This window comes from Petaurus breviceps, unplaced genomic scaffold, assembly GCF_028583685.1.
Source record: "Petaurus breviceps papuanus isolate PSGF00001 unplaced genomic scaffold, PetGlider_PUasm1.0 139, whole genome shotgun sequence".
NCBI lineage: Eukaryota > Metazoa > Chordata > Mammalia > Diprotodontia > Petauridae > Petaurus > Petaurus breviceps.
Genome location: NW_027185697.1, coordinates 11,018,050 through 11,042,875, shown reverse-complemented (window position 1 = coordinate 11,042,875; position 24,826 = coordinate 11,018,050). Strand labels below are relative to the sequence as shown.

Here is a 24,826-nt window from a genome sequence, read left to right as displayed (position 1 = left end):
GGTATCCACATCTCAAGATCACTACTGAGTTCATCTTACCAAGGTGACTTGAAGAGATGTGTTTTGGGAACGGAAATCATCAGTTATGGCCAGTTACAGCTCTGGTTACTAACATCTGGGGTGGAGCGTGTGACACCTGGAATGGCTTCATGTTAGGGGATGGTGGCAGGAGTGGGACTAGACAGAGCAGAAGGTCCTAGAAAGTAGGGATGATTACTTCATTCTTCAAATTTTCACTTGTAGCACATAGTACAGGACTTGGCACATCAAAAATCCTTAATAAATGCTTCTTTAGGGGCGGCCAGGTAGCACAGTGAGTAAGAACACTGGCCCCAGTGTTGGGATGACCTGGGGATCAAATCCGGGCTCAGATACTCAGCACCACACCCAGAAATAACTGGCCGTGTAACCTTGAGCAAGTTACTTAACCCCAATTCCTTTAAAAAAATTAAATGCTTCTTTGTTGACTTATCAAGATTTTTGTAAGAACAGAAGGCAGTATGGGACATTACTAAGAGAACTAGTTTTCCAGACAAAGCACCTGCCTTCAAATCCCATCTCTGACACTCTCTGTGACCCTGGGCCTCAGTTTCCTCATCTGTCAGATGAGTGGGTTGAACAAAATGGCTTCTAAGGTCCATTTCAACTCTAGATTTGGGGTCCTTCTAGATATAAATCTTTGAGTGTGTCTGTGTAGAATGCATATGTACAAAATGCTAGATATGTGAGTAATTTTGTCCATGTTGACTCTAACCCTGTTTTTTTCTATACCATTAGAGCACCAGGTCTGGCAGTATCCTCCATGCTGGAGGTTGAAGAGAGAGGGTTTGACCATGGTACCAGTAACATATGGTAGACTGGGTCTAATTTCTGAGGGCTTGTCTACCTGAGTACAGAGATGCTCATCGCCAGCAGCCTGAACACTCAGCAAAAAATCCTTTGGCCATGCTAACCTTCAAAATGGCGCTCAGTCCTGTGATGGTGGCAGAAAAGGGTGGAGGTGTAATTTGAAGGACTGAAGTTTTTAGACCATCTATAAACATTAATTTATCAATGGGTACACTAAACCAACCAGCCAATTAATAAGCACTAAACACCACCAGTGAAATGCAGCGTCGAATGACTTCTCTTCTGAGATTAAATTTCATCTATTCTTAATATATCTTGTCTATCTAGTTATTTCTATGTGTACCCCTCCCCTTGCCACCTAGAAGGATGTAAGTTCCTAAAGAAAAGGGACTTTCCCCCCATTTTCTTTGTATCCCTAGCACTTTTAGCACAATGCCTGGCAGGAAGAGTTTATTAAATGCTTGTTGACCAATGCTTGACAATGTCTTGTCATTCTTGGTGCCCATTAAATAGACATTATAGTTAAATGGAAGGACAGCTCACAGGTTCTCATTAAAGATGCAAATTAATAAAAAGTTAAAATTTATTTTTATACTACATTCAAAGACAATAACAAATACCATTTCATGGGATTTCATCGTATCATATTGCATTGCTCATATTCAAAAAAAGACTAGTACAAAAATTATTATAGTTCATATGCTATCCTCTATTGTCTAGGAAATGTAAAGAAATCTTACAAAGAATTTGACAAGAATTTTCAGATTAAACCAATAAATACTTATATCTGGGGATATGCTGGTAAATGTTTAACAACCAGGTCTCAAAGTAGGTGAGATATACTCACAATACACTTATTTAATGTGCATTCTTACCATTTTCTCCACCACTTTCTTAAGTCTAGACAATCAACAAAACAATTACTGGAGTTCTGATTTGTGGCATTTGCCAATTTCCAAGATGTAAATGCTCACACTTAAAATTTAACAATCAGCTCTCTTGAGCTATATAAGGTAGCTCCAGCCTACCCCTGTTTGAGTCCTTGGTATCTTAAATGTAGAGGCAGGAAAACCAAAAGTGGGCAACTAAGTGGTGTAGTGGATAAGAGTGCCAGGCCTGGAGTCAGGAAACTCATCTTCATGAGTTCAAATCTAGTCTCAGACACTTATTAGCTGCGTGACCCTTGGCAAGTCACTTAACCTTGTTTGCCTCAGTCCCTCATCTATAAAAATGATCTGGAGGAGGAAATGGCAAATCACTCTAGTATCTTTGCCAAGAAAACCCCAAATGGGGTGACGGAGGATCTGAAAAGACTGAACAACAATAATAACAAAAAATACACATATATGGTTCAAAAATAAGGAATGAGATGCCAAAATCTAAACTATAGAGATGTCTCACATATATATATTAGGAATACTTTTTTTGAGAAAAGAATTAGAAGGCACAAGACACAGTGTCCACCTAATAATGTCACAGAAAAAAGAATTAATTATATTTCATTAGACAGGAAATGACTTGCTTGTTATTGAAATGAGAGTCATTTCTGAATGGTGTAGAGACCACCAACCTGTTAATACAAAAGTAAAAGTTAAGAAAAAGCCAGAAAGGGGTGGCTAGGTGATGCAGTGAATAGAGCACCGGCCCTGGAGTCAGGAGGACCTGGGTTCGGATCCGGGCTCGGACACTAACACACACACACACACACACACAAATAGCTGTGTAACCTTGGGCAAGTCACTTAACCCCAAATGCCCTCCAAAAAGCAAAAAGAAAAAAAAAGAAAAAGCCAGAAGAAAGAATAAAAATGAGAAAAATATGTATGCACAAGTTCAATAATTCCAATATGAGTTTGAATGCAGATTGAAGCAAACTACCTGCTCTCTTTCTTTTTCTGGTTTGGTTTTGTTTCCTCTTTCCCATTGTTCATTCCATCCAATATAATCCTTCTTTATAACCTGACTAATGTCTAATGTGAAAGTATTTGCAGATCCTATACTTGATTGTATGCCGCCATGGGGGTGGGCGAAGGAGGGTGAGAATTTGAAACTCAAGGAATTGTGGAACTGAATCTTGTAAACTAAAAGTAAACAAATAAATTAATAAAGACCAAAAAATAAAAAATAAAAAAAACAAAGGGTAATGTTGGTTTCAAGTATAAACTCATTTATAAAACACTTTTAGTATAGAAAATTAGAAAAGTTATGTTTCTCCTTAACAAAGTAAGAAGCAACAGAAAGAAAAAACCCTCAAAAAAGCCTTGAGAAGAGACTCACCTGAACAATGTCATCCCAAGGATATTTAAGGGGGAAGTTGACAGAAGGACAACAGGCAGATCAATGATAGAAAAGATCTGCAAAGATTTTTTTAATAACAAACTTTTTTCACCATGATAGATGGTAGACTCATTACATTTAGACTCCAATATCAGAGTCTCAGATGTATTTATAGACAAGGTAGAAATCGTGAGGGAAAAAACACAGATGGGAAAAACAGCTAGACTGGATCAAGTGTACCCAGAGATATGTCACACATTTTAGGATGTTGGAAGATTGATTCTCAAAGAAGCTGAAGGCGGGGGGGGGAAGGGGGGGTGGATACTAATGGCACTGAAAAAATCTTGGACCGGATTATTACCCTCCAAAAGGAGACTAGATGAACACCCGTAACTGTCATGCATATACCTACTATCCCAGTCATATAAATTTTTATGAGACTATTTTACACATGCATAAAGGACATCCTTGAAGAGGGTATTAGAAGAGAACAGGCAGATTTTCCACAGTGCACTACATCTTTACCATCATGCAACTGATGTAAGTGGAGAAGAAAATGGCAAACCACTCTAGCATCTGCCAAGAAAACCCCATACAAGGTCACACAGAGTCGGACACAACTGGCCAACAAACTGATGTAAAGAATATAAGATCTCACTGAGCTTATTGCTTGTTCATTACAAAATAATAATTAAATTTCATAACATGAATACACCCCCTTAAAGGCTCTCATCCAACAGGGTTTCTACTATTTATATGTCAAGATTATATAACATTCCACGAAAGATAGAACAACAGAGATAACTTTGTTTGAAGACCTAATTATCAGATGAAGCATAACACTGGGATATGAACGCTTGCCAAAAACATTCCCCACTGTCAAAGAAATGATGCAACACAGCATCTAAGTTAGAGAGGGATTCTCACTAGATAATGAGGTCCTGATTGTGAATGACACTATGTGGCCCCAGAAGTTGCAGAATGTCCTAGATGAAACTTATAATCACTCAGGAGAGTTCAACCTGACTATCCACACAGGGGGAAATAAGTAGTAGAAAAATATTTATTGTTCAATTTGATGGACAAACTATAAAGTTCATTCTTCAGTGTATACAGCCACGGTGAGTAAATCAGTCAAATCAGACCATCCCATTTAAAGTAGTCAAGATACAAAGCCCTGTTGCGTTCGTTAAGCAAGAACACAAATCCTCAATCATTTGGAGTAACATTGTACAGAAAATGTGTTTGGATTGGCTGAGAAAACTTAGATATGTATTAGTTGTCTATAAAATATTAAGCCAGTTTGGGTCTGAGAGGAACAAGCTCCCCAATTAAACTGCTAAACCCCTGAGAAGAAACTGGGAGGACCAGAGCCCCAGGCCTTTAAATTTATCTCAATCTCTTCTTCAATCTTTGACCAGAGGAGGACTTTGCAAACTTTGGAGTCACAGAAGATTCTGGGCTTCCTAACAGCATCCCTGGAAGAGATGGAGGCAGTGTCTGCCCTGGACATACTGGACATTGATTTAAGGCTCTCCTAAGGGCCAGCAGAAAAATGATACCTTATCCAAGTGGAACATTTCGAAGACTCCAGCAAAAGGACTTCCAGGAGACGTAAGTTATCCTTCTGCTGCTTGAGCCCACTTTTCCCTGGACACCATACATATTTGTGGGTATGTTCTAAACTTTGGGGGGTAATTTATACCACCTATTCTTAGTATTCCACCTTAGTAAATACCCTTTTAGGGTAGACAGGACACTTATTGGGGCTCATAAGCTATATTATAAAAAGAATGTTCCACCCTTCAGGGTTAGCCCTAGAGCCTTGAGGGGAATATAGTAGCCAAACTCTTCAGACTTGACTGATCAGTGGGAGAAGGAGGTTGAGAGAGTTGCCTCAGAGCATTGTTACAGGTATTTATACATATATCTTGGATGACCACTTCTAATGGACAATGAGTTGGGAGGGTTGAATAAGACCTGGACAGATTGCTCTAGGAAAACTGCAAAGTTTTTTTTAATAATTTAAACCTTTCCCCTGAAACAAAGATTTATTTGTTTAATACCTTTGTTCTTTGGTGGTGGTATATGCCAGTGACTCATGGAAAACTACAGTTTTCTAAGAATTAGAATAGGAAAAAAACTCAGTTGACATGGGAGATGTGAGCAGATTATAATGAGGAATTTTGAAGTAGTTTGATGTGTGTGATTAAAGAAATAATATGCCATCCTAGAAATGAATGTGTAGAAAAGAAGACTGCTGGTCAAGTGAGGAGCGTGAAGGCCAACCAGTGGAAAGAGACAGTGAGACACTGTATCCTCCAGATGTCAGGAGAAAATGAAGAAGGCCCCCAGCAGTTTGGGTGGATTCCTGGTGGCAAGCTTGGAGGCGGTAATGGATCCAATCCTGGAGTCAGAGAACCTGGGTCCAAATGCCACTTGTGACCCTGACCACCTGTGATCCTGGACAAATTACTGAGTCTTCCTGAGCCACTATTTCCTTATGTGCAAAACTGGGGAGGGGGCATTAGAGTGGCAGACTCTCCAGCTCTAGCTTCACCACCCTAAAATCCTACCCACCTCCTCACATACATGGCCAGCCCTCTAATTCAAGTCCATATCACCCCTCAGCTGGACCGTGGTAGCAGCCTCCTACCGGGTCTCCCTTCCTCTTGTCCCCCTTCTACAATCAAGCCTTCACACAAGCGCTGTCAAAATCACCTTCCAAAGGCTCAGGTCTGACCACTTTACTCACCTGCTCAAAAATCTCTGACCTCCAGGACAAAACACAAATTCTCAGCTTGTTCCTTGAGGCTCTCGATAATCTTGCTCCAACCTCCTTTCCCCTTTTAAAAAATATTGTTTTTGCTTTTTGGAGGGAGGGGGGAGGCAGGGCAATTAGGATTAGGTAACTTAGTTAAGTGTCTGAGGCTGGACTTGAACTCAGGTCCTCCTGACTCCAGGGCTGGTACTCCATTCACTGTGCCAGCCACCTACCCACATTTTTTCTCATACCATATTCTAGCCACATGGTTTCCTGATCTCATGCTGTCCTCTCCTGCCTCAAAATGTTTAATCAGCCTTTCTCCTACCCCTAGAACACACTTCTTCCATATCTCTGACCTGAAAGACACAATCCAGGTGCCGCTTCTTCCCCAAAGCCTTCCCTAAGCCCCCCAATTGCAAATGATCATTCCCCGCTCAAATTTGTTTATTAGTTCTGGAGCATTCCAACTGTTTTCTCCTTTATTCATATTATATTTGGGTGGTACCATACTTATGTATGTACATATCATCCACCAGTCAATCAACAAGCAATTATTAATACCTTCTATGTGTCAGGCACTGTTCTAGACACTTAGGATACAGAGATGAAAGTGGTAAACAATCCATGGCCTCAGAGTTTACATTCTACCCCTATCCCTAGATGGATTGCAAGCTCCTGGAAGACAGGGACTCTCTCAATTAACAGGAATTTACTAAGCACCTACTACATGCCAGGGATTATACTAAATCCTGAGAATATAAAGACAGAAATACAACATTCCTTGCCCTCAAGGAGCTTTCATATATATATACACATGTGTGACACCCTCTCTGGGCTTACTCCTTCAACCCCCATTTGAACTGGCAGATTGGGTCTGCAGAGCGTATCAAACTATTCATTCTCTGAGTTATATATAACCCTAAAGGGTAAGAACATTTCTATTTGTTGCTCATGAGCCCCCATCTGATATGCCTCACATTGATTATCAATTTGCCAGTCAAAGTTAATTAGCTTTTAGAAAAAGATATTTAGGGCAGCTAGGTGGCACAGTGAATAGAGCACCAGCCCTGGAGTCAGGAGGACCTGAGTTCAAATCCAGACTCAGACACTTGACACACTAGCCGTGTGGTTTTGGGCAAGTCACATTGCCCTCCAAAAAAGCAAAAAAAAAAAAAAAAAGAAAAGAAAGAAAAAGGTATTTAGTAAATGTGATATAGTAAGAATAATTGTTACAAAAACATTACCCCAAAAGCCTAGGACTCAATCTTCCCATGAACATTCAAGGTCCCTGGAGAAAGTGGGATGCAACCATAGAGGATACATGAGTAATAAATCCATGGCTACTGGCAATCAAAGTCCTTTTCTCCATTTGTGGAGTCTTCGTGAAATTCTCCTGGGGTGTGTGTAGCACTTCCCTGGGCTCTGACAGTCATTACCCTTATAGAGTAAGGGTAATTGCCTTTCCTGGATGTTTGTCCTCTGCTTGTGAAGTAGACATTGACATCAACTCCTGCTGTTCCAGGGACAATACTACCAATGCTAATGGAAAGTCCAAATCTTCCTACCTTTTGAAGTTTAAAAGATCATCCTCTAGTTAAGGGGCAGGGAGGAGACCAAGACTTTCTCCTCTACCACCCACCCACCCAGGCAATTTCCTCTCAAGGGCAAGGATAGAGTGGCTTTACCCCTGGGCTAGCCTGCAAGCAGAATACTGGATCCCAAACTGGGACTGCTGTTTTATCTAAGCCCCACAGGGTATATAACTGATCCTCTTGAAGCAAAACTGAAAGTCACCTCACCTTTTATTCAGTAACCTAACTACTCCATTTTCCTAAAGGGGATTAAAGACTTATTTTTACAGTTTAAGCCTTTTATTGCTTGATTCAATAAAGGTGTCTTGGAATTATCCACACCTGGTTTGCACCTTTGGTTGATGGAATGATTCTACAACTTAATTTCTTCCATTTGAATTGTCTTTGTAAGGTACCAGACACTAAAGTCCTTTCTCCAGCTGAACTGCCAAGAATTCAAGCTCCTTTGCAAAGAGTATACTCTGATGGGCTGGTCACATTGTTGGAATTCTGAATGTACCCCTGCCAAAAAGGCCATTTTATGGAGCACTCACAGGGCAAGTGTTCAAAAGGTGGTCAGAAGAAGAAATACAAGGACAGTCTCAAGGTCTCTCTGCTGAACTTGGGAACTGATTTGAGACATGGGAGATGCTGGCACAGGACCATGCAGCATAGCATACCCACATCAAAGAAGGTGCTATGCTCTAGGAGAGAAGCAGAATTACAATTGCTCAGAAGAAATGGGAAATGTGCAAATTTAGACATCTCCACTCCAAATGTTCACATGGACTATTTTTGCCCAACCTGCAGTAGAACCTTCTAAGCTCATATTGGTCTGATCAACCACAGTCGGACACACTGTACCTTTACCCCAAAATAGTGATGTCATTTTGGTCCTCTCTAAAAACTAAGGACAGGGGGTGGCTAGGTGGCGCAGTGAGTAAAAGCCCGGCCCCAGAGTCAGGAGGACCTGAGTTCGGTTCCAGCCTCAGACACGTAACACCCACACACAAAAACTAGCCGTATAAATTTGGGCAAATTACTTAACCCCAATTGCCCTCCAAAAGGCAAAAAAAAAACCCAAAAAACTAAGAACAACAATCAATAGACCAACCAATAATTCAATCAAAGAGATATTCCCACCCATAAAAGGGATCAGCATGTACAGAATCTTTAATTGAAGTTTCTTCATAACTAAACAATGTCTTGTACACAGTAGGAGCTTAACAAATGTCCTCAGAATGGTTCTTTTTACATTTTTGTTTGTATGAATGTCATCTCTTTTTTCCCCAAACATATATCCAGCCTTCCTGTCAGAACCATGAGCTTCTAGCCAATGTTACGTTCCTCCATAATACTTTTTAATCTACCCCTGGTTCCCTCCATCTCTTTAGCTGGGAATGCCCACTCTCAGGAGAACTTGGGAGGACATGGAAGCACATGCCTCAAGGTCATCATTTCCAGTTCAAAAGCCGAGGTCAGACCATGAATCTTTTTTCTCAGATCGAGAGACCTGGAAAATAAAGGCACAGGGAACTTAAAGATGTTGTTTGCCCAGAGAAACTATTTCGCCCCTTCCTCAATGCCCCATCGCTGCTTTGGAGTCTGATGGATAGAGCTCTTACTTCCAAATTATAAAGACCTAGATTCAAGTCCTGACTCTGCCACATCCTGGCTGGGTGACCCTGGGCAAATGTCTTAACTGCTTAATGCTCTAAGCAAATCTCTAAAACTATAAATGACAGACTATAATTATGCTTTCCTTCACTGAGAGAGGGAGTTCCCTCACCTGGGAGTTCCTTAATGACCTCATAGATCCAGTCCCTACCCCTATGTCTATTTCAGCCTAGAGACTAGAATTACATTAATGGTGGGAGGGAACATAAGACAGGCAGCTTCTAACATGAATTAAGCACCTGTTATATGCAGTGCACTCTGCTCACAGCAGAAGGCACAAAAATTGGGTGAGAATTTAACCCTGTCCTGTGGAGCTTATGGTCTGCTGATGCAAATATTGCCTGAGTCATAACTAGGGTGGGAGCTAATGATCTTTGCATCACACAACAACGCTCATGAGGGATAGGGGCCGAAACAGTAACAATGTGAGTCCAAGGGGAGGAATATCACTGGAGGAGGAGCTATCTAGGCGGGCTTCCTGGAGGGAGTGGTACTTGAGTTGGAGCTTGAGGAGGGAGGCATTAAGATCTGTGAAGCCTGGAGTTTGGATAGGCTAAATGATTCCTCCAGGGATACACAGGAAGTATGTGGTAGAGGGCCCCAGGCATTCCTGGTTCTAACGTCTGGCTTTATCCACTATATCTCATTGGATTTACTGGGTTTTAATGAATGACTGAGAATACAAAAGGAAAAGAACATGAAATTGGATGTTCAAGCCCGGAAACAGCATAAACCAAGACCCAGGTGTTGGAGATCATAGGCTCACAAGGCACGGTTCAGGGGACAGAGAGTTGCCCAACTGGGTTGAACCGTGGAAGAGAATGGTGTGAGACAAGGATGGAAAGGTGGGGTGGAAGCTTATTGTCAAGGGCCTTCAGTGCCAAGCCAATGACTCTGGACCCTATTCAGCAGACAATAGATATGCCCGTAAGGGTTGTGAGCAAAGGAGAAATAGAACAGGTTCTGTGAATGATGAAGTTAAGTCTGGAAGAAGCAAAGAACAAATTAGAGGTAAGAAAATAAAGACCTGGGACGGCTTGCAATTCTTCCTCTTAATGGACTTTTGTTCAGCCTAAGGCTAAGGGTTTGATTGTTTAACTAAGGCCATCTGTCTTGGATACTGTTGAATAGTAAATGAAATTATGTTTCCATCTCACAACTCTCACATTTTCCGGCAGAGAACCTGGTGGCAATCATCTGCTCATGTGCTAAGTGCCCTAATCAAGGCAGAGGCCCTTATTTGAACCAAGAAGGTGTTCATTAGCTTTGGGAGTAAGAGGCCAACCAGACGCACCAACATTTGCTGATGGTTCTTTCCCTGCCATATATACTCATGCTTCACAGTTCAACTTGCGGGGGAGGGCGAGAAGAACAGAGAGGGAGAAGAGATTTCCCTATTTAATATTTCATGTCCAAATTGTGCTTTTTAAAAATTCAAAACACTTTTATATACATAACTAATCATTTGACCTTGGGTGAGTAACTTCCCCTCTTGGCCTCCATTTGCCTCTATGTAAAATGAGGACACAATGGAGCTGCTTCCTAAGACCTCATCTAACTGTAACATGATCCAACAATTGTTTTTTGTTTTGTTTATTTTTTTTTAACCTGACAGCAGTTCCAGGAGACACATAACCAGGACTGTTAGTCAAGACAAAATAAAATAGAATTCTGCCCCCAAATAAAGATAGCGAAATTGAGGATCAAAGGGGAAATGGTTTGTCTAATCCACACAGCAAGTCAGTTGTAGTTTGATGAGGAGGGAGAGAGTGAGACATATTGCTGATTAGTTGATATGACATGATGGAGGGCTGCTTGATGAGGGGCCAGAAGCCATTGTTCCCCAGACTGTCCTCAGCCCTGGCCTGACCACTTCTGGAACCCTGTGTTCAGGTCTGGGGCTCACATTTTAGGAAGGGTGTTGATAAGCCAGCATCCCAAGGAGGTCAACCAAGATAGTGAAGTTTTGAGTCCATATCATATGACCAGGGGGTCTTGGAACTGGGGATCTTGAGCCTAGAAAAGAGAAGATGAGGGACTAGACTTATTCTGTTTTCTAATCAAATCAAGTCAACAAGCATTTGTTAAATGTCTACCGTTTGCTGGACATTGGGCACTGGTGATTCAAAAAAAGCAAAAAACAAAAAACCAGGACCTGCTTTGGAAGAGTTCACAGTCTAATGCAAAAGAAAACACACAAACAGCTATGTATATGCAAGACATAGGCAGGATAAATTGGAGCAAAGCCTGGAAGAAATAATCTTTGCTCCAGAAGGAAGAATGAGAAGCAATTGATCAAAGCTACAACACTGTCCATTTTGTCTTGATTTCAGGTAAACTTCCCTAGGGGAGAGCCATCCCACAGTGCAACGACCTGCTTTGGAGGTGGCAAACCCCCAACCACCATTTGGTGGATATATTATCATGAGGTATTTTGATCAAGCATCAGTTACACGGATGGATGGTGGTGGCCCCTTAAATCCTGTCGTTCATGGATTCTGTGACATCAGAATCCCAGTCCTCCCAGACCCTGGAGTGGGGGATCTGAACCTTCTTTTTTGGTCATAAACCCCTTAGGTAGCCAACCTGGCCCCCAGAAGAATATTTTTTAATATATGAAATAAAGTACATGGATTATGAAGGAAATTATATTGAAATAAAGCTTTATTTTTTTCCCAAAATAAGTTGGCTATATCCCCTGAAATCTATCCATGTCACCCTAAGGTGGGCTCCCACGTCAAAATGTCTGCATTGGGGACTTCCCATTTTATCAACTCACATATCTACAAGTAGTTTCCACATTTAAAAGTAAGCTCCTTGAGGGCAGGAATTGTTTTTATCTTTCTTTGCATCAGCAGTGTTTAAAACAGTGCCTGGGGCATAGTAAGTTTAAGAAAAGCTTGTTGGTTGATTAATTGATCAACACTGCTGAATGGGTCCCTCCTGATCTTCTCCTGGGGTGCCTCAGAGAGGATGTGGAAATAGAGGGAGGGCCTAGAGAATGGATAGGAATGGAATGTGTCCTCCCTCTCTGGCCCACAGATGGGACATCCCTCCTTGTGAAAGTCCCAGTGTTCTCAGCCCAAGATGAAAGGTGAGAATGAGCAGCTAGCTCCGTCCTGCTTTCCTGTGGAAGTGCCTCCTGACCTTTCCTACCGCCTTGCGGTCTCTGCTTTCCGGAAACCGAGCTCCCAGATCATGGCTCGGCTCTCTTTTCTAATAAATATGTGGCCCTGGGCCCGGCTCTCCTTCTCAGCTTTGTCATGAGGGACTTGTTATTTATGACTCTGGGCTGAGTCACAGACCTTGGCCTGGAGCTTGTTCAGGGCTTCAGGCCCAGTGGATTTTTCCATTTGGAAGCAAGAGGAAGAGGCCGTTTGTAAATCCTCCCCTCGGAAGAACCAATTAAGCATCTTCTCACCGGCATGCCTCTTGGGTTGGCAATGGGTCCTTTGCTCTTTGGTGGCCCTTAGGTGGTCTCCTGCATCACTGCCTGGAGGCTGGGGCTAGGGCTGCTTTCTACTTCAAGATCCCTCCTCTTCCAGGAAGGCTTCCTTGATGAGTCTCCCTTCTCCCACCCAACATCACTTTACAATCTACAACCATCCATGCTCGCATTGCGATTTGCTGTTTCATGTGCCACGGAGGACCCCGAAGGCCCTTCCACCCATTGTCCTTCACCTCTTATCATGAACATGATGCTGAAAAGCTAGAAATAACAAGATTTGGCCACTGATTGGCTATGTTGGGTAAAGAACGAGGAGGAGTTGAGAATGATGCCAAGGTTACAATGTGAGTGACATGATCAAGTCATTTTCCCAAGAGAGAGAGAGACATCTCTCTCTCTAAGTCTCAGAAGTCATACAGTTGGGAAAATTAATGCAAATCACCATTGGCTATAGCATCAGCTTCAGTCCTTTCCTTTCTGCTTCATCTTGATTGAGACAAGGGAAGAAGCCATAGCCCAATGCCTCAGAGTGAGCCAGGGATAGAATCCAGATGTCTTGACTGATTCTCATTTCTCTGCTTTCTTCTTCTCCTTGGGACCCAGCACATACATGCTCAGGAGGATTTGATGGATGGATAAAATGCAATCGGAGGAAATGGTCACCTGGAAGCAGTAGGACAGAGACCTCTACAAGTCTCTGGCACTAGGAGAATGTGGAGCTATTTGGGATGGTGCATGCTAGAGAAGAGAAGGCTGAGAGAGGGAGAGGGTGCAGGAAGGGCCTTCAGAAGTCGGTTAGGACCAGAGACAATGAACGAAGAGCCACGGAGGGCCCCGAAGGCCCTTCCACTCATTGTCCTTCACCTAAGCTAGATCCCCTCTGCAGCATTGTATCTCTGAACAGCACACTTAACAAAGGGTCACCTGGTCTTTTCTTCCATACTTCTATTGAAGGCTGGAGGAAATAGCCACCTAGCATTTACATCACACTTTAAAGTTTGCAAAATGCTTTTCTGATATTATCTCATTTGACCCTCACAGCAACCATGGGAGGTAGAGAATGTTATGATCACCATTTTATAGTTAAGGAAACTGAGGCAAAGACTGCCTTGCCTCGCCCAGGGTCATACAGTATCTGAGGCTGGATTTGAATTCAGGTCTGTCTGTTTAGCATAAAGTCGAGTCACCCAGTGAAAAGGGAGGCTCAAAGCTTCTAGAGCAGAGGGCACAGAGGAGGAGACATTTTCAGAGCTGGCCCAGAGCACATGAGCATCTCACCCCAGCTGCATTTGGCATTCAAGGCCTACCCAAATCCTACCCTCCTCTGTCTCTCCAGCACAATCCTTCCCTCATCCCCAGCACAGCTCTTCTGTTCCCTCCAGCTAAGATGTTTCCACTTCCCCTAGAACATGATGTGTTCATTTCTGACCGCATGTCTTTGCTCACAGGGTCCTCCCTCCTAAAATGCCCCAACTCCCCTCAACCTGGCCAAAGACTGACCTCTAACTTTGGAGTGACCCTAAACCAACCCAAACACTGACTCCAAAAACCAGCCTCAGAGTGATCCATCACTAACTCCTCAAGTTGCCTTACAAACAACTGCTTTACAAGGGGGACTGAGGAACAGTGTGGGGGGAACATAATGCTGCCCATCCCCATTGCAGGAAAAAACACACTCAGAACCCAAGTGCTATGTGAGTGGAAGGGCTGTTGGGTGGGGGTGGGGGTGAGGTGGGGAAGAAGATGTGGAAGAGCTGGGCATCTGCCCCCAGACTATCTAAGACTTTAGCTAGTCATTGAAATTCTCTACTGCACAGTATAGAGGATAGAGCTGCCCAGGATCACAAAGGTAGTGAGTATATGAGGCAGGATTTGAACCCAGGGTCTCCCTGATGCAAGGTCACCTAGCATGTGGATTCAGGATCCTTGTTTTTGAGCCCATCACTTATGAGATGCTTGACCTCACCCACAGGAATCACACAGCAGTAACATTTTTTTTTTAAAGCCATTGGTGTTAAGTAACTTGCTCAAGGTTACACGACCAGTTATTTCTGGGTGTGGTGCTAAATATCTGGACCTGGATTTGATCCCCAGGTCATCCCGACACTGGAGCCGGTGCTCTTACTCACTGAGCCACCTGGCCGCCCCTAAGCAATTGGGGTTAAGTAATTTGCTCAAGGTTACATGGCCAGGTGTTTCTGTGTGGGTGCTAAATGTCTGAGCCCAGATTTGATCCCCAGGTTGTCCCGACACTGGAGCCAGTGCTCTTACTCGCTGTGCTACCTGGCCGCCCCAGCAGTAACATTTCAAGGGCCATAAAGACTGTCTCTCATAACAACCCTGTAAGGCAGATAGAGCAAATATAATTGACCCCATTTTAGAGACGTGGAAACTGAGGCTGACAAAAAGTAGTTGACATATCCAAAGTCATGCAGATAGTGTCAAAGTTAGGATCTGAACCCTTGCCTCTCCAACTCTAAAGTCCACTGCAGCCCCATTTGGTCCTTCTCACTATCTATGAACAGGACTCCTAAGCTATCCCAGGTTGATTTGCCAAATTCCTTCCATACAAATATCAGAAGCCACAGAGTTTGGAAGAGTAGCAGAATTCCCTTTTGCCATGGCCTGGGGAAGGGTGGAGATGCATCCGCCCTCTCCCTCCCAGTCCCAGCTTGGCAGGCCCCTTCCCCCAATACTCCTCCAGCCTCCTCTCTTCCACCTTCATCGCTGAGCTCTAGAAGCCTCAGGACTGCCTTTCCTGTCAAATTCCACTAGACATTCCTGGTCCCCTCCAAGGCCTGGCCCACACCTCGGAATGCAGATGCAGGAAATTTTCTACTCTTTTTTTAAAAGCTAACCTCACTGCTCTAACTCGGGGGAAGGCTGTTAGAGCATGAGGCCCCGTGCTGGGTCAGTGGAGATGAAGACACCAGTGTGCTTACTGGCCTCCCACTGCTTCCTTTTCCTCGAGTTCCCTGGGCTTCCCTTCCAGTAGCTCTCAAAGCCCTCATCTGCCTCCAGGCATTTCCAAAAATCCAGATGTTTGCTGTCTTGTGAACTGGCTGATGTCTATCCTCAGGCCAGCAAACTGCCTAACTCCTACCTGCGGGAATCTTTCTGCCTTCAGCTGTCCTCACTAGGAGCAACAAGAAAGGATTTTTTAAAACCTCAATATTCCCACCCCTAGAAGAGAGCAGGAGCTCCAATGTACCTTGTAGATGTCTTCTGTGCAGACTGCTATTTGCATGTTGCCTCTGCCCTTAGACTAGAAGTTTCTCAAGGGTGGGGACTATCTTTTGCCTTTATGTCCCCAGAATTTAGTTCGGTGCCTGGCATTGCTTAATAATTAGTGTTGCTTAATAAAGAGGTTTTGTTGTGTTTTTTAAATTTGACTTGAGAAGCAAAACTAGCCAGTCACTTAGTCAAGTTCAACAATTGCTTAATGAGCAAACAATCCCTAATGCTAATACCAGGTATCAGTGAATTAAACAGCACCATCACCACCACCACCACCACAACAAAGCCATTCAGTGGAAAACCCAAGGCCAGTATACTAACTTGCTGCACATTGATATACGCAAACCTTTAACTCATAAAAAGATTTTAAAAGTTTGGTTCCTTCGACCAATCCACAGATGGCATACTCACCAGACAGACTTCACCCTCCTGGTCACTCTCTTCTGGACACTCACTCTCTAGCTTACTCACAACCTTCCCAAATGTGATGTCTAGGATAGAAAATTAAAAGTCCTCTAGGCAAGGCCCTACCAAGGCACAGGACTGTGGAGCCATTCCTCCCCTCTCCCCCAAAGCAGATACTATGACTCTCTACGTCTAAATTCCTATTTTTTGCTGTTGTTCCATGACTCTGCTCATATTATCACCAGATCATCAATTCATAGCTTAAAATGACCTTCAAAGTCATCTAGTCCAACGTTCTCATTTCAGATGAGGAAAGTGAGACTTGGAAAGATAAATTGTAAGTGGGTATGTTGAGATTCTAACTAAACCTCTCTCATTCCAAATCTGGTGGTCTTTCCACTGTAGCATACTATTGGCATGTTAAGCAAGCATTTCACCGAAGCCCTGAGATGCTTTTGACAGGGACTATTATCTGTTCATTTCTTTTGAAAAGAACCTTATGTTTGTTTATATTCAATTTTGCAAATTTGCAATGTCATCTTATTAGTAGTTAGCCTTTATAGAAATTTAAGGTGTATGTTACTTTGGAGTCATTTAATCAATAAACATTTATTAAGAGCCTACTAAGTATCAAGAGCCGGGGTCAAAAAAAAATGGTAAAAGACAGTGCTTGCATTCAAGGAACTAACCGTCTAAAAGAAACAGTGCTTTCCATATGTTAGGAGATTTGGCCCATTGATGTCTAGCCTGCCAAGATCATTTTGGATCTTGATCTAAAATGAATTTGATTCAATTCAATGAACATTTTTTTATGGGTAATGGCATGGTGCCTGGTGGTTAATAGGCATTTAGTTAATGCTTATGGAATGAATGAATGAAGAAAATTGTGCCCAACACCTAGGGAAATACTAAGTTTAGATAAGACACAGACTTTACCTTTAAGGAACATAGTCTAGGAAAAAGAGATGCCTCCAAGACAGATAAAATACAATTCCATATCAGACCATAGGAAGAGAGCAAAGAGATATCTGGAAGGAAACATCTTTACCATCAAAACAGTTGGGAAGGCTTCATGGAGGGACTGGCACTTAGCTATAATGGGGAAGGGGAGAGGGGACAAATGGACCAGATTGGGGAGCAGGCTAGCATGGGTTATTTCTCAAAGCTTTCTCTGGGACTGTCTCTGAGCTCTACTTTCCTCGCCAAGTAGAGGGGCTTCTACTGGCCAGTGGGTCTTGGGCACCAGTTCCTGTACCAGCAAATGGGGTGCCTACCTTCCACTGAAGCGATCCTAGGACATGTAGGGTTCAAGTCTGGAAAGGATAAGGAGAGAGGAAGGAGAGAGAAGACAAAAGACAAAAGTAACACTTGTATCTTAGTATCCCCAGGACCCAGCCCAGGTCTGGGCACAAAAGTCCATACATTAATATCTTCAGCCTGGCAACTCCCTTCTTAGAGACAGATTACATTCTACATCAACCTTGTCCATGTTGGGAAATGTGGACCTGGGATTTTGATGGTCTAGGAGTTCTCAGTGAGAAAACACCTGTTACCCATGCAGATCACTGACTTCTCCACAGCTTAGAGAGAGATCTATGACCTGCAGGGTTCAGTGACCTGTCCAGGCTCATGCAGCCCCATGTGGATCAGAGCTGAGACCTGGATCACCACCTCTCTATGGTTCTGATGGTTTGTACGTACTCTCTTATCTGAGCCTCACAGCAGCGCTGTTCATCTAACCACTCTTTTCCCCATTTCACAAATGAGGAAACTGATACTCAGTGCAGTTAAAGGTCTTGTCCAGTGTCAAGTAAGTATTAGGGGCAAGACTGAGACCCAAGATTCATCTCACTTCAAGGCCAGTAGTCTTTCTGCTGTGTCTTCCTGCCTCAGCTTCAAAATGGAGTTGGGCAGGATGGTGAAATTGTTAGAACTCGGGACCTGAAGTCAGGAAGACCAGAGTTAAAATTCAACTTTTTAAAATCCTGAGAGCTGTGTGACCCTGAGCAAGTCACTTAACCACTGCTGGTGTCAGTTTCATCAGTTATAAAATGGTTATAATCATAGCACCTGCCTCTGAGAGATGTGCTGAGGCTCTAATGAGATCATATTTGTAAAGTTCTTAGAATAGTGCCCAACACAGTCAATTGCTTAATAAATGCTCATTTCCTTCCTCCCTTCCTTCATCCCTTCTTCCTGCCCTCCCTTCCTCACTCTCTTCCAACCTCCCTCCCTCCCTTTTTCCCTCCTTCCCTTTCTTCTTCCCTTCTTTCCTCCTTTCTTTCTTTCCTTCCTCCCTCCTTTCTTTCCTTCCTTCTTTCCTCTCCTCTTTCTTTCCTTTCATCTTTCTTTCCTTCCTTCTTTTTTCCTCCCATCTTTCTTTGCTCCTTCCCTTCTTTCCCTTGTTCCTACCAAGTATATAACCACTATGTAAGATTCTTAAAGAACTACATTAGTCTCTTTTGCTTTTACATGACCCTCATCTCTGGGTATATTCTTCCCTCCCCTTCTCTCAGGAAAAAGGAAGAAAGGTGTTACAGTCTAGTCTGAGAGTGTATTCAAGATTCCACACCCCTAGTTCCCCTACCACTGCAAAGAAGGAGGGAAGACAATTCCTTCAGCTCTCCTCCAGGCCATGCTTGGCTGTTATAATTACATAACAGCTGGGTAATTGTCTATGCATCTCTGATATAAAAGAGAGGAAAGCAAAGAGTTCTTCCTCTGGGGTAGTGCCAAGTCAATCAATCAATCAACAAACATTTATTAAACACCTACTATATCAACTGAACAAACATTCATTAAGTACCTACTATTTGCCGAGCAGTGGGTCAGGCACCAGATACACAAAGACAAAAATAAAGTAGTCTCTGCCCTCAGGAAGCTTATATTCAGGAGAAACAGCTGGTATTAGCCTTGGGGATTGTTTGCTCATTAAAATATGTCTGGAATAAATATGGAAGAATTTCATGAGACATTAGCATCTGGGGGCAATCTGGAAAGACTGCATGGAGGAGGTAGAGCTTGAACTGAGACTAGGGATTCTGAATTCAGCATGAGGAATGGGATATGCATGTCACCATGGAGACAGGAAATGGAATCTTGCACCAAGAAATAGTAGGGAGACCAATTTGCTCCCACTCTGAGTGCAAGGGGAGTGATGGGCATCCTAGTGCCTACTGCTACAGGCTTTAAATGTCAAACAGAGGACAACAATAGGGAGCCATGGGGGCCTTTGAGCAAGGGCATGAGGGAGGTATTTTTCCAGGTAGAATCAATTAAAACCTGAAGGCCAAGCTTCTTTGGAAAATTTGTCCCTGACAACTCTCTTTCCCCCTCCCCCCAACAACACCCTGTCCCCTAGAGAGCAGCAGGGAGACAGACGGCTCCTCTGCAGTTCAGTTCTCACGTCTGAGGCCTCGGGTGAGTGAGCAGGAGCAGAGGGGAGCATGAAAGGAATGCACCACAAGCCTGGGCCCCTCTCCCCAGGGCTAGCAAGGCGAGGATCTCCATAGCTGAAGTCATCTCCACAAGAGACTGGACTGAGCCATGGAAAAAGGGTCCCTCTGGGGGACCACGGCGCCAGGGGGCCCGCCGGGATGAGCTCAGATTTGGTTTCCCTGTTTTTCCACTCATCTCAGATTTCTGGGATGCCAGTAATGTCAGGGGACAGGCTTGATGGAGAAGCTAGATGCCTTTGGATGAGGCTAAGGAGGTGTGATGTGAGAGAAGCCACAGGGCCAATCCCACCCCTCAAATATCTTCACTCCAATTGACTCTGGATAGTCACTGGTCTTCTCTCCCCTCCTACTGGATCTGAAACCCCTCATGTGCAGTCAGTCACTGCCCTAGATTAGGCAACAGAGGCTGAGACGTTTATTTCTCCAGCTCCTGGGTGGGTGGATGAGGAGAATGTACTAGAAGACTAGAGTGGCATCCGAATTGTGTCTCCATCAGAGGCAAATGCCTTCTTTGCCTTGAGAGGACATAATCATCATGGCAGCCATCACCATCATCATCATCACCAACATTGCCATCATGATCATTGCCATCCTCATCACTGCCATTATCATCATCAGGATGGCTACAACACTATCGTTACCACCATCACATCATCGTAACTACCACCATTACTACTACTACCATCATCATCACTACCACTGCCATCACCACTGTCAGCTTGATTATTATCACCCTTGTCACTATCACCATCACCACAACCTACCATCATAATCACCACCACCACCACCACCATCATCATTGCCATCACCAGCAGATAAACTTGTGAAAGCACCTCCAGGGTCATATAGGATGAGCAAGCATAGATGAGTTGCATTTGGGGGGAATGTCTAGCATCAATAGCATCACAGTTCCATTGTAGCATTTGACTATCTACACTCCAGTGTTCTTTGTGAGGATCACTTCAGTTAATATGTAAAGTCTGTGCAAACCTTAAAGTGTTATAGAAAAATTAGCTATTGTCTACAGTAGGTTATTATATTGAGGGTGATGACTGGTTGTTCTCATGTTCAAGGAAGAAAAAAGAGAGAAAAGATTTAGGCTCAAGTGGTTGGAATCTAGTAATCTAGACTCAAAGAAAAAGTACATAACTATGAGCTTTAAGAAATTCAGCAAACATTTATTAAGCACTATTACGTGCTAGTCACTAGTAATACAAAAATAAAAGGTCATACTCTGTGCTTTCAGGACTGGGAGGAAATGCAAGCAATAGACAGAGAAGGAAGGTACTAGAACAGGGAATCAGATGAAACCACTTGAATGGCCTTCCATGAATAGGGCAGAGCAGAACTCTGCCAGTCTGTGAGGACTTTGTTTGAAGACCACTAACGGAGGTGAACCTACTACGTCCAATGTTGCTCATGACCTTTAGAATAGATCTTGTTACCAAGAATTTTCTTACATCATCTAAATGTGTCTCTTTGAAACTTCCCCCGAGGCTCCTGGTTCTTCCCTCTTGGACCAAACACAAGCCTCATATCTCTCAAATACAATCATCACACCTCCCCCTAAATCTTCTCTTTTGCAAGCTAACCATTCCCATTTCCTTCCATTGATCTTTATCTGGCTTAATCATGAGACCCATCCTCATTATCCTCATTGCCTACTCATGTATGCTTTCCATCTTGTCAATGTTCTTCCTAGAATGTGGTACCCAGAACTAAACACAGCATCATAGATGTGGCCTGACTAGGGAAAAATGCAGCAGGATGCCCTAGCACTGGACACTTTTATTAAGAGAATTCTATGAACCTGGCTTGCATTTGCATTCTCTTTCTTGACTGCCAGTTTCTATTGTTGATTACTGTTAAATTGTCAACCCACTCATATCCCAAGACCTCTTTTATGCAAACTGACACTTCATCATTCCTCTTCATATTTTGCTTGGGAATTTGATTTCTTGAACTCAGAATAAGACTTTACATTTGTCTCTATCAGATTAAATCTTAATTGATTCATCTCAGTGTTCCAGTCTGTCAAGAACTTTTAAAATTCTAACCCAATCGTCCAAGACATTTACTGTCCCTTCTAATGATGTATCTTTGACAAAAAAAATAGACAACACAGGAACAAGCACAGGTGCCTGGTAACTCCACCAGACACTTCTTTCCAAGATGAAATTGAACAAGTAATGACTGTTCTTTGGGCCTACTCATTTAACTGGTTCTAAATCCTTCTAGTTGATACTGATGTTGTATCTCCATCTTTTACACAAGAATGACTTGAGATCTTTGTCACACACTTTACTAAAATATTGATAAACTGTATCTTCAGCTTTGCCCTAATTTCTAGGCCAATAACCCTGGCAAGAAATGGAAAATGTGGTTAATCTGGCATGAAATATTCTTAATGAGACCATTCTAAGTCATTGTGATTGCCCCTTTCATTTCAAAATTTTTATTTACCGTCTTTTAAAATAATATTTTGTAAAAGTTTTGCCAAAAATCAAATCAGATTCACCAGCCTCTAGTTACAAAGTTGACTCTCTTCTCTTTTTTGAAAACGAGGAGAGAATGTACCTTTTCCAACCCTGTGAGACCTGTACCATTACCTACAACCTTTCACGTACTCAAGCAATCAATCGCATCTGTCATTTCCTTTGATATCCAAGGATAGACTGTGCCAGACCAGATGACTTGAACTCACCAAGCCCAGCTAATCACTTTCTCATTCTCTCTCTTCTCATCTTCGGTATCATCTCCCCACTAGCTATTTTTGTACTAGCCTTTCCGATCTAAAAAGCATTCTCCTTGGAAGAGAAAGCATTAAAAATGAGGTTAGCATCATTGCCCTCTCTTTGTCAACTATTATCTTACCCATGGTGAAAGACAATATTGTATAGATGATGGAGTCCTTGATCTAGTGCCAGAGTTCAAATCCTGCCTATTATTACCTGCGTAACTTTGGGTAAGTAATTTAACCATTCTATGCTTCTCCTATAGAGTGAAGGGTTAGGTCTTAATGACATATAAAATCCCTCCCAGCTCTAAATCCGTGACCTCATTACTATCCCATCTACCCTGAGCAGTGGTTCTATCCCTTTCTAGAATCTCTTCCTTTCCCCCAAATAGTTTAAAACATACCAATATTCTTTTTTTGTATGTAGATTTCCTCACCAGGCTGAGCTTTAGCAATCCTGACACTATCCCCACAGTACCATGCCATGCCTTATGTTCATTCCTCTTTACTTGCCTTTGTTTCCATCTCTTGTACATGATCAAAAAAAACAAGTTCATTTGAGAGATCCTTATGCATCCACATAAACTTTTTTCTGTAACTTTTAAATATAGTTTTCCTATAACTTTGTCTCTTAATCAGAATTTCCCTTTGTCATTGGAATTTCATTCTTGGTAGCTCTCCAGGTCTTTTGGGTTTATTACTGAAAAGATTTTAGACTAAAAAATCCTGCCAATTCTTTCTCTGAATCTTTGAAATCTGCATTCCCCAAATCTAAGGTCAAAGCATGCCCAGTTTTCCTCTCCTGTATCACAAATTTAAAGTTGGAGTGGTCAATTCCCCCTAAAAACTAAAACTAAAAATCCCTCCCAAGTTCCCACCATTTCCCAGAAACTAGTTTTTCCTTCTTAGGGAAAATCAGATGCAAAATAAAATGTTCCCTCAAACAAACATTGATTAATCTTTCACATGTGTTGTACGTCAGATATTATTCTAGAAGCTGAGAGTGAAAAGACAAAATTGAAGTTGACTTTACCCTGAAGGAGTTCATATCCTACTGGTGATGGATATAAGAGGTGCCTGTATGGGGGCAGGGCGGGAGGTGGGGAGAAGGGTACTTGCTCTGTGCCAGTTGCTGGGCTAATCACTGTAAAATCATTATCTCAACTGATCCTCACAACCCTGACAGGCACGTGCTGCTATTATCCCCATTTTACAGATGAGGCAACTAAGACAAAGAGAGGTTAAGTGACTTGTCCAGGATCACACAACTAGTAAGTGTTGAGGTCAAATTTAAACTCAGGTCTTCCTGCCTGCAGACCCAGTGCCTTGTGCACTGTGCCACATAACTGCCTGCAAGTTACCTGTAATTATATAAAGAACTAAGCATTTATTCCACACCTACTATGTGCCAGGCTAAGTGCTTTACAAATATGATCTAGTTATATATAAGTAAGATAATTTCAGGAGGGAGAGAATGAGCATTAGAAAAGCCTCTGAATAAGACCGAGGCACCAAAGTTAAGTCTCAAAGAAATCAAGGCTGCCAAAGGAAAGAGATGAGGAGAGAATGTCTTACAGACACGTGAGCATCCAGCGCAGAAGTAGATGGAAGGAAATGGCAGGTGGAATTAGTGATAGAACAACTTGATTAGGATGTAGAGTATATGAAGGGGAATCAGTCAATAAGTAATAATTAAGCTCCTACCTTTCAAAGGGTGACATTTTCCTTCAGGTTTGTCAAAAGGCATTCTGAATTGCCGCATAAATGAAGTCTCCAAAGCTACTCCATCACGCCTTTGTGTTCTCTACCTTACTCCCCATCTATTTCTTCTTTCTGTCCAGGTGGTCTATAGTATATGTTAATGATAACATCAATTTCCAATTTCTGCTTCTGTTGATTTTTACCTAAAAGTTTTCCACCCCACTTCACTTGTTTGGTTCTCATGACCATATCTTCTTAATATACATTGCTATCTGGTCCCTCTTTATGGACTGTCCAATTTCTTTTGAATAAGAGACACCCTCCCACACTCATATTCCAATCCTGGATCTCATCTCAAGTCTCAGTGATATCTATGGAGTCAAATTTGCCTCTTTGCATCAGCATGACTTTCTGCTTGTTAACCTTGTTTTGTGCCTTTCTTTACAGGCACTTGAGGCCATAGATTTTGTTTGTAGCTCCTTTCTTAGATTTTGTTTCCTGTGAACTGGGTTTCTTAGCTACTATTCCCTCTCCATTTTATCTTCTCCTTTCCCCTTCCTTTTCATTTAAGCACCTTTTTTGGATTAGATTTGCCAGAATGTAGACAAATGCAATACATTCCTGCCTTTGTTAGGGTTACTCCATCCCTGGCCACGAGCCTGTTATTCCTGTATTTTAAGCTACAGTCCAGAAATCCAAA

The 24,826-nt window shown here is 42.6% G+C and overlaps 1 long non-coding RNA gene across 1 annotated transcript; it reads right to left on the bottom strand.

The window, feature by feature from the left end:
• Window positions 1–8,638: 8,638 nt before the first annotated feature.
• On the bottom strand, window positions 8,639–24,267 carry LOC138146127 (uncharacterized). Its single transcript, XR_011164398.1, has 3 exons — window positions 24,130–24,267; window positions 11,047–11,156; window positions 8,639–8,976 (listed from the first exon to the last, which is right to left on the bottom strand). It is a non-coding gene; the product is annotated as an uncharacterized lncRNA (long non-coding RNA).
• Window positions 24,268–24,826: the final 559 nt, after the last annotated feature.